Below are 11,172 nucleotides of genomic sequence, written 5' to 3'. Positions count from 1 at the left end.
GAAAAAAAAAACATTCCATTGATCATTCCCCAGCTGCACGTTGACTTTGCAGGATAAAAATAATAATCCTTGTCAGATGCATGATGAGAACCTCCAGTAACTGAGTCGTGTGTGTACCAGAACTAAATTACCGGCTAGCTCTGCTTAGTTTGTTAGGTGAGTATATGCTTGTGTTTACATGAGCATGCACAAAACCCAATTTTGCATGCACACTGTTTTTTTTTAAAGGTAGTAAAGCAAGCATCAGAAGTGGCAGCTTAATTTGCTTAACCAACGTACTATATATATACGGTTCGTAATAATTAATAAGGCCAGGATCAGACCGGCTGAGAGCAGTGAGGGCAATAAACATATACCTAACAGGCTATCTACTTGGCCTAACAAACTTGTTGGCTACCTAAATCCTTCCCTTCTCTACCTATTCTTGTTGGGCCAAAAGGGACTACCCAAATCTTCTCTCCTGTTTATTCCCCATGCACTTCTCTCTCCTCCGCTCGTTAACGCAAATGAGTGCGACACCACCGCCCGCAGGGATCTCGCCGGCGACTCCCCGGCGGCCGTCGTCCCCTCCGGATTCCCTCCCCGTCGCGTTGTCGCCCCTCCGGGTTCCCTCCCCGTTGCGCCGCCGTCCATGGCGACGCGGCCTCCCCGGCACAGCGCCCCCTGCTCCCCGTCAACGGGTTCGGAAAGGCCTAATTCGGTAGCCCCTGCCACCGGCGCTATGGCTCTGCCTCTGACGCAAAGGCCAGCACCAGCGTGGCTGCCGGCCCTGCCCCCGGCGCGACGGCCCCCACCGGCGCGCCGTCCCCTGCTCCCTCGGACACCGCCGCCTGCCCTGCTCCCTCCGACGCAGCCGCACTGGTGAGCTCTCCACGAAGGCTGACGGTGAGCTGCACCTTCACGCGCGGCCGCGGGATGCCCCCTCCCCTCGAGCCGGCGAGCTGCTTCTAGACAGTGCCGGTCCTAGGATTTTAAGGGCCCTTTGGCAATCTTGTCGCAACGGCCCCTCTTGACCATATATAAAATCTTATAATATATAGGCACTAATTTTATTTACAAAATGGAAGCAAATTCAATAACATATTTTTAATTTAACATGTCTAATAATTATCGAGGAACAATGTAGATTAAGCACTATATTTGTAGATGTATGATAATTATCGAGGAACAATGTAGATTAAAAAACAATATATTCATTTTCTTTTCTCACCCATGACAAATATTTCTTAGGTAACATTCTAAAATTCTAACACCTAAATTAGAAGAAAAATATGACTATATGGATATAAAGTACTAGAAATCTGGAATACTATACAAATAATTAATTTGGATTAAAAAGAAAAAGAAAAAAATACCTTGGGCCTAAACAATTGATCGGTGATCGTAATTCGTAAGAAGCCAAGAATTAAGATGTCGTCGTCGTGGAGCCCTACATGGTCGCCGTCCTCGTGCACCATGTCCGTGTCTCCGGTAGTATAGCTCTTCGCGGCGGCGCGGCTCGCCAGCTCCACATGTGTAAGGCGCATGTCGTGAACTCACAATCAATGTGTGTTGTGTGCAGCGTGACTCCTCGCCTCCTCTCTACCCGAGGGCCGTGGGGAAAGAAAACTAGAAAATAAATGTTGATGTTGTCTTTTTGGACCGTCTGACCAGTTCTATGTCACTCTTCTCATTAGTTTGCTAATGCCTAATGGACTATAGGACCTGTGGGTTTGTATACCTGGGCTTGGGCCCCTTCTTTGCTTGGGCCCTCGGCCGTCGCACCTCCTGGCCTACCCCTAGGGCTGGCACTGCTTCTAGAGGAGGCGCGACCTGCATATCCCGGCGGCGATGTCGTGGCTCTGCTATGCTCCGTTGATAGAAAGAAGAACATGATACAGTATGACATATGGGGCCCATCTGCCATTCTCTATTGGAATAGATTTGGGTAGCCTATTTTAGCTAGCATTGTTGGAGTTGAGGGCAAAATATAGGTAGTATAAAAATAGGTACGGTGGGTACCTAAATAGATATTTAGGTAGTCAGTTTTAGGTAGTAGTGTTGGAGATGTTCTTAACTGACACTGTCGGCTTGCAGTCTGCTAGGAATTTTAGCGACTAAAGTTCTGAACAGACTGACTAAAAGTGACTAAAACACTTTAGTTCCACTAGTCACTCAAGATGTGCTAAAAAGTGACTAAAACATTTTAGTCCACTAAACTTTAGGACGTGGATCAAGCGGGCCCTTAATATATGCATGTCCACTCGCTTGAGTTTAATGGAGCTGACTCATCATGCCATCACAGTTAAAGGTAGGTAAGACACCATTTGGAGCCTCCATCCTTTGAATCTTCCCTTGCATTAAAAGGAAAGACATGGACAAACAAGTCTAGAATAATGCCCAGTCCTACACACTACTACTCTTCCAAGTGAGACCAGAGAGTTGTTCTAGCTTGGCACTGTGTGTGAATAGGTACCACACCCAATTACTTTATTAATTATATGCTTTGACCAAACAATGACAAACAAAATGGTACTACAATGACCATTATTGTGTAGCTAGCTGTGGCATGCATTATTGTAGAAATTTCACACAGGGTTGGACTACTGCTCTGAGCTTGGAGGTCATGCTTGTCCTTATTCACAACAACTCAACTTTGAAGCAAAACATTCTTAGCTAGAATGGAGAGTGTTGACTCCTGAGTCCTGACCATGCATGTATGTATGTTGTGCCAAACAAACAAATAGAGATAAATATATGTTGTAAAAAAATAGAGATAAATATAATAACGAACATGATGACTGCCGACATTAGAGCTAGGATACCGAGCATCCCCCGTATAGCATATTTTATCCTATCCTATATAGTAAGTGGTAAACAGTTAAGACATATCTACACTGTTTCGATTTTGTAAAGTTGAAAGGAGACTTTTTATATTGGATCAGGTCAGTGTGCCCTACAAAATTGACCATGGCCCGTGCATCACTACTGCAGACAGGTCCTTCGCCGAGTGTCCGCGGCACTCGACAAAGCCAGTTATGCGCTCGGCAAAAGCTTTGCCGAGTGCCGTACTCGACAAAGAGGTCTCGGAAGACCCCTAATCGGCAAAGGTCTCTTTGCCGAGTGCTGGATGTCGGGCACTCGGCAAAGTCTTTGCCGAGGGCTAGGCCGACTCTCGGCAAAGAAAAGGCGCCGTAACGGTCCAGCCTACGTTAACGGTGTTTTTTTGCCGAGTGTCCCCTTGCGGCACTCGGCAAAGGATTCTTTTTTTTTTAAATTTGTTTGCCGAGCGCCCCACGCCGGCTTTCAGTAATTTTTTGTTGAAAATTATTTGCCGAGGGCCATGACCGTGGCACTCGGCAAATCTGGGAATATGAATGTCCCAGGTTCCCAGATTTGCTGAGTGCCTTGGTCATGGCACTCGGCAAAGAATTATAAACATTAATTTTTTTTTGTTTTTTACATTTCCATCCAAACAAACAACACATATATATAACCAACATCTCACATATATATAAACCATCACAGATATATCATAAACATCACGAACATCACATTTATATCACAAACAACCACAATTCTCACAATATCTCAAAAACAAATCACAAGTCTGAAGTTCACAAGCACAAGTTCACAAGCACAGTTCACTTATTCCACAAACAAGTCCAGGCTGCTCACGGCGACGGTCCGGGTTGAGTTGGGCCATCGTGGGTTCCCGGCGACGGTCCGGGTTGAGTTGGGCCATCGTGGGATCCCGGCGACTCTCCGAGGTGATTCGACGCCGCCCCCGATTGATGCTGCACAAAGGAGAAGAGTTTGGCGATGTGAACAAAGCTGTTTATGTTAGTTTCGAGCTGGAGTTCTGGATATTTACTACTACTAACTATTACTAACTACTACTTACTACTACTAACACTAACACACCACCACTACCACCACCACCACCACCACCACCACCACCACCACCGTGGCCACCACCACCATCACCACGACACCACACCACCACAAGAACAAGTACAACACACCGAAATACAGATTTGTTGTGAGATTTACCAACAAGGACCCTTGATCGACTACCACCACCACCACCACCACACCACCATCATGACAACCACCACCACACCACCACCACCACCGTCACCACCACCACCATCACATTACTACCACCACCACTGTCACCACCACCACCACACCACCACACCACTAACACTACCACACCACCACTACCACATCACCATGACCATGACATTTGTAGTCCACTAGGTTTGACCCTAAGCATGAGCATAGGAAGTAAAACATTCTTACTGATACTCACCAGAGTAGATTCAGGAGCTGGAGGTGGAGGTGGTGCAAACAGCAAAGGTGGTGCCGGTAACCCCTGTTGTTGCCCCAAGAGTCGCCACATACCTCATCATCTCTGCCAGCTGCCGCTGATCATGCTCTCGCTGTCTCTCCAATCCCTCCACCCTCCGCCGCTCGGCCTCCTGCTCAGCCTCCAAAGCCAGCACCTTGTCCTGCAACATTTGACCCCACTGTTTCAATAATGCAGAGCTAAGGTATGTAAAAGTCAAAGAACGATGAATGAAACAGGACTACTTACCTAGAGTGTTGACATCGCGGTCGGCCGTTGGTGTATGGCCGGGCTTGCGCTCGTGGTCGCTGCTCGGATCTGGCTGAGAGGAGGAGTAGAGGCCATGTCGAGGACGTCGTCGCCCATATAGAACCGCCCATGCTTCTTGCCTTGCCCAATCCTCATCATGATCTATGGATCAAGGAGCTCCTTGGTGCTCGGATCATAGTCTTGCCCATGTAACGACCTTGCCACCTCCCTGTACGAAGAGAGGCGGCTGTGGACGCTGGAGTTGCTGTACGTCTAGGGCGGGGCGTCCGGGTTGTACTCGATCTGGGCCGTCGCCTTGCCCATGTGGTCCAAAGCATATGCCTTGAGGCGACCGCAAGACTGGCCACCGTGTGACGCCGACTACGAGAAAGACAACAACATGGTTAGAAATCATGCAGAATTGAGCGCTAGATTAGATAAATGGTGGAGACCTACATATGCCTTCGCGTATCCACTGAGGTTGTGGCTGCCTTGATGGTGTGGTACACCTAGCATCGGCAAACGCCTGTCGTAGGCCGCGCCGTGCTTATTCTGCCAGTCCTCGCTCAACCACGCGTGCACGATCCGTTCCCAGCAATCGGGGTGCGTGGCGCACCAGCTTGGAATCGCCTATAGGCCATCAAGTATATGACATATCAGAAGATCAAATTAGGCATACTTAATATGAAACTAAGTAGTCTTTGGGGACTCTTCTACGCTCGAACTTCGCTGAGTAGTCTATGTGCGTCTGGAGGCGCGCCTCGTGATGTAGGTTAGCGTCATCAATCTTGACTGGTCTTTGGGGACTCTTCTACGCTCGAACTTCGCTGAGTAGTCTATGTGCGTCTGGAGGCGCGCCTCGTGATGTAGGTCCATGACGCACTTTTTACAAGAAGCGTACGCCACCCGGCCGCCCTGTCCTCCTGTCCCTCCTGGCATATGTAGAAATCCTGCATAAAGAGGCGAGGTATCCATTATTTTTTTTCTAGAATGTCAAATGAATGCAATAAATTGTGTTATGTAGTGCGAGGAAGACTTACACATAGCTCCCTAATCACCCGCTCTGCCTTATTTCTATAGCGGTTGCCATCACGATCTGGAGCATCGGGGATGAGGGCGTAGTGGTTGAATGTCCAGGCCGGCTCTAGGTTCTGTCCTTTTATAACTAGGCCAGGGAAGTGTTCCCTGCATAGAAGTCTTAGGATGCCATTGACCTTGCGTGCCTGGACTCCATCATCCACAAGGATCCAGTTCCTACATAAGAGGTTAACAAAATGTATTAGTTCTTATTTTGATTTTCAACATATGAAATAAAGAACATCTGAAGTTACTTACCTATCCCCGTTGGGTGTAATCAACGGGCACAGCTCAAAGGCTATTGGTCGATGCAGGAGCTTCGCGGGACCTCGCAAGTAGACGCTCGACGTACCAGAGGAAGTGGAACCACCTACCGTCGCCACCGCCTCCTCAGACGTGTGCGGAACCGCCTCCCCGTCGGACGTCTGTGGTACCTCCTCGTCGTCCCTGGACGCGGAGCCGCACGACTGGTCAGAGGACGGGTCCGGCCTGGGCCTCCTCGTCCTCCTCGTCTTGCTCTCCGACTACTCCGGCTCCTCAGCCTCTGGCGGCGACGAGTGCCGACGTCTCGCGTAACACAAGTTACAGTGCCTCCTAGTGGGCCCCATCACCTGCAATTAAAAAGAGTAAACCAGTTAGTACACATAATCGAGATGCAAATTAATGAAAACATAATTACAAAATAACATAGTATTACACGTATTACTAATATTCTTCATGATCGGGATTAGCTGGATGATAGGTATCGTCATCACTATCAAGATTGTCCAAATCCTCAACCACCTCATTCTCATCATTGTTATTGCCTAGTCGTAGTCGGTCAAGCATTTCCAAGTCCTTCGGATCATGCACCTTATCTGCAACGTCCTCATCAACAACCCATTTGTTGTCTACTTCCATTTCGATCTCTCCGGTTAAGTCTATCTCAAGCATCCCTATTAGCCCCTCTTCTTCTTGATAGAACTCTCCTTCATATGTGTTTGGGTTGAACTTGTAATCATCATCGTTTGGGCGAGGTAATTTACCGTGTGGCGATACCTTGTGCACAATATACCACCCCTTAAGACGTTTGTCTGTTTGGCAAGCATATGGACAATAATAAACTTGCGTGGCTTGTTGAACCACAATATAGACATGTCTCCTGGATAGACAGAATCCTGTCGAGTTTCGACTAGCCCAAGTTTAGGGGACTTTTTAGATACTGCAGGATCAAACCACTGACATTTGAATATGACAAGATCAAGTGCTTTGGAACCACGAAACTCTAGCTCATATATTTCTTCAATTCTCCCATAATAGTCGTGCCCGTCTTCATTGGGCGTTAAAACTCCGATATTTGTGGTCTTTGGATTGGCCCGACTCTGCTCGTACCTTGTTGTGTGAAACCGATATCCATTCACGTCATAGACGTTAAATGATGATACCTTATAGTCAAAGCCATTGGCAACCTATCACAATTCGGCACTTATAGACGCATCCATTTGGCACTGCAAGCTCAAGCAAGATAGAAATGAAATCAAACAACTTGCGATGTCAAACTAAGTACGAGCTAAGTTGGATGGTACCTTTGTTCGGAACCAAGAAATCAAATCAGGCGAACCATGTTTAAGAAGGGTACCAATTTCATGGTGAGAAGGTCTCCTTGTTTGATGCCAGGATTGATCAACAAATTCCCTACACCGACAAGAAACAAGGTTGTTGGATGCAAAAAAGTTACGGAGTATGTAACAAGTTCGTTCAGAACTTATCCCAGATACGTTTCCACTTCGTCAAGGTTGGTCAACACGTATAGCATGAACTTGCGCCACTCTTCATTGCTCAAGGTCTTTGGGGTCGCTGCACTTGCCCTCCCGCGTGGCCCTTTGAAAAGGCTGAGGGTCGATTCATTTTTGTCCTCGTTGTAATGAGGGGGTGGATTATGCACGCTAGGAAGGTTCTCATTATAGTATGTTGTTGTGAAGTTTGACACCTCCTGATGAATGAATGCCTCTGCAATGGAAGCCTCAATTTTGCCTTTGTTTCCACATTTCTTGCAAAGATTCTTTAGACATCTCTCGATTGGATAGCAAGAACGGGCCTACATGGGCCCCCCTAATAGTGCCTCTGACGGGAGGTGCAAAATCAAATGCTACATCGACAAGAAGAAGCTGGGTGGAAAGATCTTCTCCAACTTACAGAGCAACAGAGGTGCCGCTTTCTCCAACTCTTCAACCACTTCCTTACATAACTCCTTGGCACAAAGCTAGCGGAAGAAAAAACTCAACTCTGCCAGCACTTGCTAGACATGCTTAGGGACGTAGCCTCGAACCATCGACGGAAGAAGCCGCTCAATCCATATGTGGTAGTCATGACTCTTCATCCCTAATACTCGGCCAGTAGATGGGTTCGCTCCCCTCCTCAGATTCACTGTATACCCATCAGGAAACATTAACGTCTGGATCCATTGTATCACTTCCGTCCTTTCCTTCTTTTCTAAGATGTAATCGGCCTTAGGCCTTTTCCATGGCTTGCCGTCTCTTGGCGGCAGCATCTCTAGCTTTGGTCTATCGCATATCATTGCCAAGTCCACTCTAGCCTTAGGGTTGTCCTTTGTCTTGTCAGGAATGTCCATGAGTGTTGCCCAAAGTGCTTCGGCGACATTCTTCTCAGTGTGCATTACATCTATGTTATGTGGAAGGAGAAGGTCATCAAAATAGGGAAGCCTGACTTATGAGTCCACATATGTTCCACACCATATCCCACAAAGCAATCTTTCTTTGGATTGACCATGAGAGCATCTATCTGAGCATGAACCTGGGCACCAGTCATCTTCTGAGGTTGAGGGTCGGTCACCCTAACACCTTTTGTAAAGTTCTTGGTGTCTTGTCTGAATGCATGGTTAGGAGGGAGGAACTGTCGATGCTTGTCAAAAGACGAAAACTTGCCACCCTTCTTCAACCAATTAAACTGCACAGCTGCCTTGCATACCGGGCATGGGAACTTCCCATGGACACACCAGGCGCTGAACATCCCATACGCCAGGAAGTCATGCATAGAGTACTAGTACCAAACGTGCATTTTAAAGTTTTTCTTTATAGCTCGATCGTATGTCCATACCCCATCCTTCTAGGCACTAATCAATTCATCATAAACAGGCTCCATGTACACACCCATTTTGTTTCCTGGGTGTCCAGGAATTATCAACGTCAAGAATACCTATTGCCGTTGAAGGAGTACCCGGGGGGAGATTGAGGGGGATAGCGAACATGGGCCAACAAGTGTATGGGGCCGATATCATTCCATAAGGATTGGACCCATCTGTTGCTAGCGCAACACGTACATTACGAGCCTCTGCATCTTTGTCAGGGTGCTTACGATTAAAGCTTTTCCATGCTTCACCATCGGCTGGATGTACCATCTTGTTAGGACTATATCAAATGCCATTCTTGTGCCATGTCATCTATTTCGTGGACTCCTCGATCATGAATAGCCGTTGGAGCCTCGGTATGAGCGAAAGGTGCCATAGGATTTTCATGGGGACCTGAAGCTGCTCCTTCTGGCCAGCACCTTTGTCTACCTCCACATACCTAGAGGATTTACACTTTGGACAGTACTTTGCATCCTTGTGTTCTTTCCTAAATAGGACGCATCCATTTGGACAAGCATGTATCTGCTCATACGGCATCTTAAGTGCACGAAGGAGTCTCTGTGATGCGTACAAGTTGTTAGGCAGATTGTGACCCTCCGGAAGCAGCCCCCAATAACTGCCAACATACCATCGAAGCAGGCTCGACTCATGTTGTACTGGGTCTTCAACCCCATTAGGTGTCCAATGGCATCCAGTTGAGAAACCGTTGCCTTCTCGTGTAGCAGCTTCTGTGCCGAAGACAACATGTCATAGAACGCCTTTGCGGTTGCCTCTAGCTCCTCCTCCTCCTCCTCCTCCTCCGTAGGTCTTTCAGTGAACGTCGCTTCATGAAAGTCACCTACCCATCCTGCTACCCTGCCATCACCATCAAAAGCCTCCAAGCATGGTCTCATCGCCTCCTCTCTAGTACGATGGGCGTCACCATGGTACACCCACCGGGTATAGTTTGGCGTAAATCCAAACTTGCAAAGATGTTCCGACTTGACCTTCCTTGTTTTTCTTTTCCTGTTTCCACACTCGCTGCAGGGACAGAACATGTCTCTCGCTCCTTTAGCAGCCTCGCCAAATGCTTGGTTCAAGAAGCCTCGGTCTTGTTCATCCATTCAGGCGTGATTTGAGCCTGACTTAGGCGGCCCGTGTACATCCACTCACGGTTATCCATCCTCTAGTATATACATAAGCAAGTAATATAACCATCAATTGCATCTACACGGCGTTCCTACTATCTAATGGGTGAGGATAGGTCCTAATCCCACCCGCAGATGAGTAGATGAGGTTAGTTTCCATGCTCTACTCCTATCCAAGACTGAATTTTGGCAGCACCTCCCCGCTGTTCTCCCGATACACGTCCTGGCAGGGAGAGTGTGTATCCAGAGAACAACAGGGAAGGGCTGCCGAAACTCGGTCTCGGATAGGAGCAGACCATGGAAACTAACCCATCTACGTATCTGCGGGCTGTCCAAAAAACATGGACAATCCAAAACAGATACGGTCGTAGATATGCAAAGTTCTGCATACCTCCAACTGTATCTGTTTCGAACGGGAGACGCCTAACTGGGTTACGCGATCTAAGACAATGATACAGGAGGAGGGGTTATTTATACCTAGGGTGGCGGTGGAGTCAGGCTAGCGAGGGAGTGGCGAGGCACGACCACACCACCACATCCACCACGACGACCACACCACCACCACCTCAACGAACACACTACCACAACCACCTTGTTCTCCACCTCCACATCCACCTACACCTCCACCATTGCACGCCACCACCACCTCGACCTCCACCTAGACCTCCTCCTCCACCAGCATTGCACACCATGAAGCGAGGGAAGGGCATACCTGGATGTCGGAGGCTGCGGATGGGGTGAGGGTCACGGATGGGGCGGCGTCGAGGGGCCGGGGAGGGGCACCTCCTCCTCCTCCTCTCTTCTCGGCCTCCTCTCTTCTCCTGTTCCCCTTCTCCTCTTCCTCCCTTTCTCCCACCTTTTGCTCGGAACGGGGGCGGGCACGACGGACAGCGTGGATGGGGTGGGCGGGTGGCGCGGGGTCCTCCTCCTCCTCGGCGGCCGACGGATGGCGTGGGGGTTCTCCTCCTCCTCGGGGCGGGCCGGCCGGCGGGCGTGGGCGGGTGGCGCGGCCAGGGCGGGGCACCTCCGTCGGGGCGAGGCGAGCGGCGGGGTGGGGCTCCTCTGGTGGCCTGCTCCTCCTCCCTCCTCCTCCGGTGGCCGGACGGGCGGGCGTGGAGGTCGTTGCAGCGGCGGGCGCCGGCGGGCGGCACGAGCGCAGGATGGTGGCGCGGTCGAGCGGCGCGGGTGAGCGGCGCGGGCGAGTGGCGGCATGCAGGGTGAGCGGCGGCGCGCGGTGGGATAGTGGCTACGGAAGGTGCGCG

At 49.3% G+C, this 11,172-nt stretch overlaps 1 long non-coding RNA gene across 1 annotated transcript; it reads right to left on the bottom strand.

The window, feature by feature from the left end:
- Positions 1-5,400: 5,400 nt before the first annotated feature.
- LOC136545935 (uncharacterized) lies at positions 5,401-10,716 on the bottom strand. The gene is made up of 4 exons (XR_010781192.1): positions 10,623-10,716; positions 5,915-6,267; positions 5,620-5,833; positions 5,401-5,529 (listed from the first exon to the last, which is right to left on the bottom strand). It is a non-coding gene; the product is annotated as an uncharacterized lncRNA (long non-coding RNA).
- Between the last annotated feature and the right edge of the window lie 456 nt (positions 10,717-11,172).

This window comes from Miscanthus floridulus, chromosome 3, assembly GCF_019320115.1.
Source record: "Miscanthus floridulus cultivar M001 chromosome 3, ASM1932011v1, whole genome shotgun sequence".
NCBI lineage: Eukaryota > Viridiplantae > Streptophyta > Magnoliopsida > Poales > Poaceae > Miscanthus > Miscanthus floridulus.
Note: the sequence above shows the minus strand (reverse complement) of the source record. Positions and strands in the feature narration are given on the sequence as shown.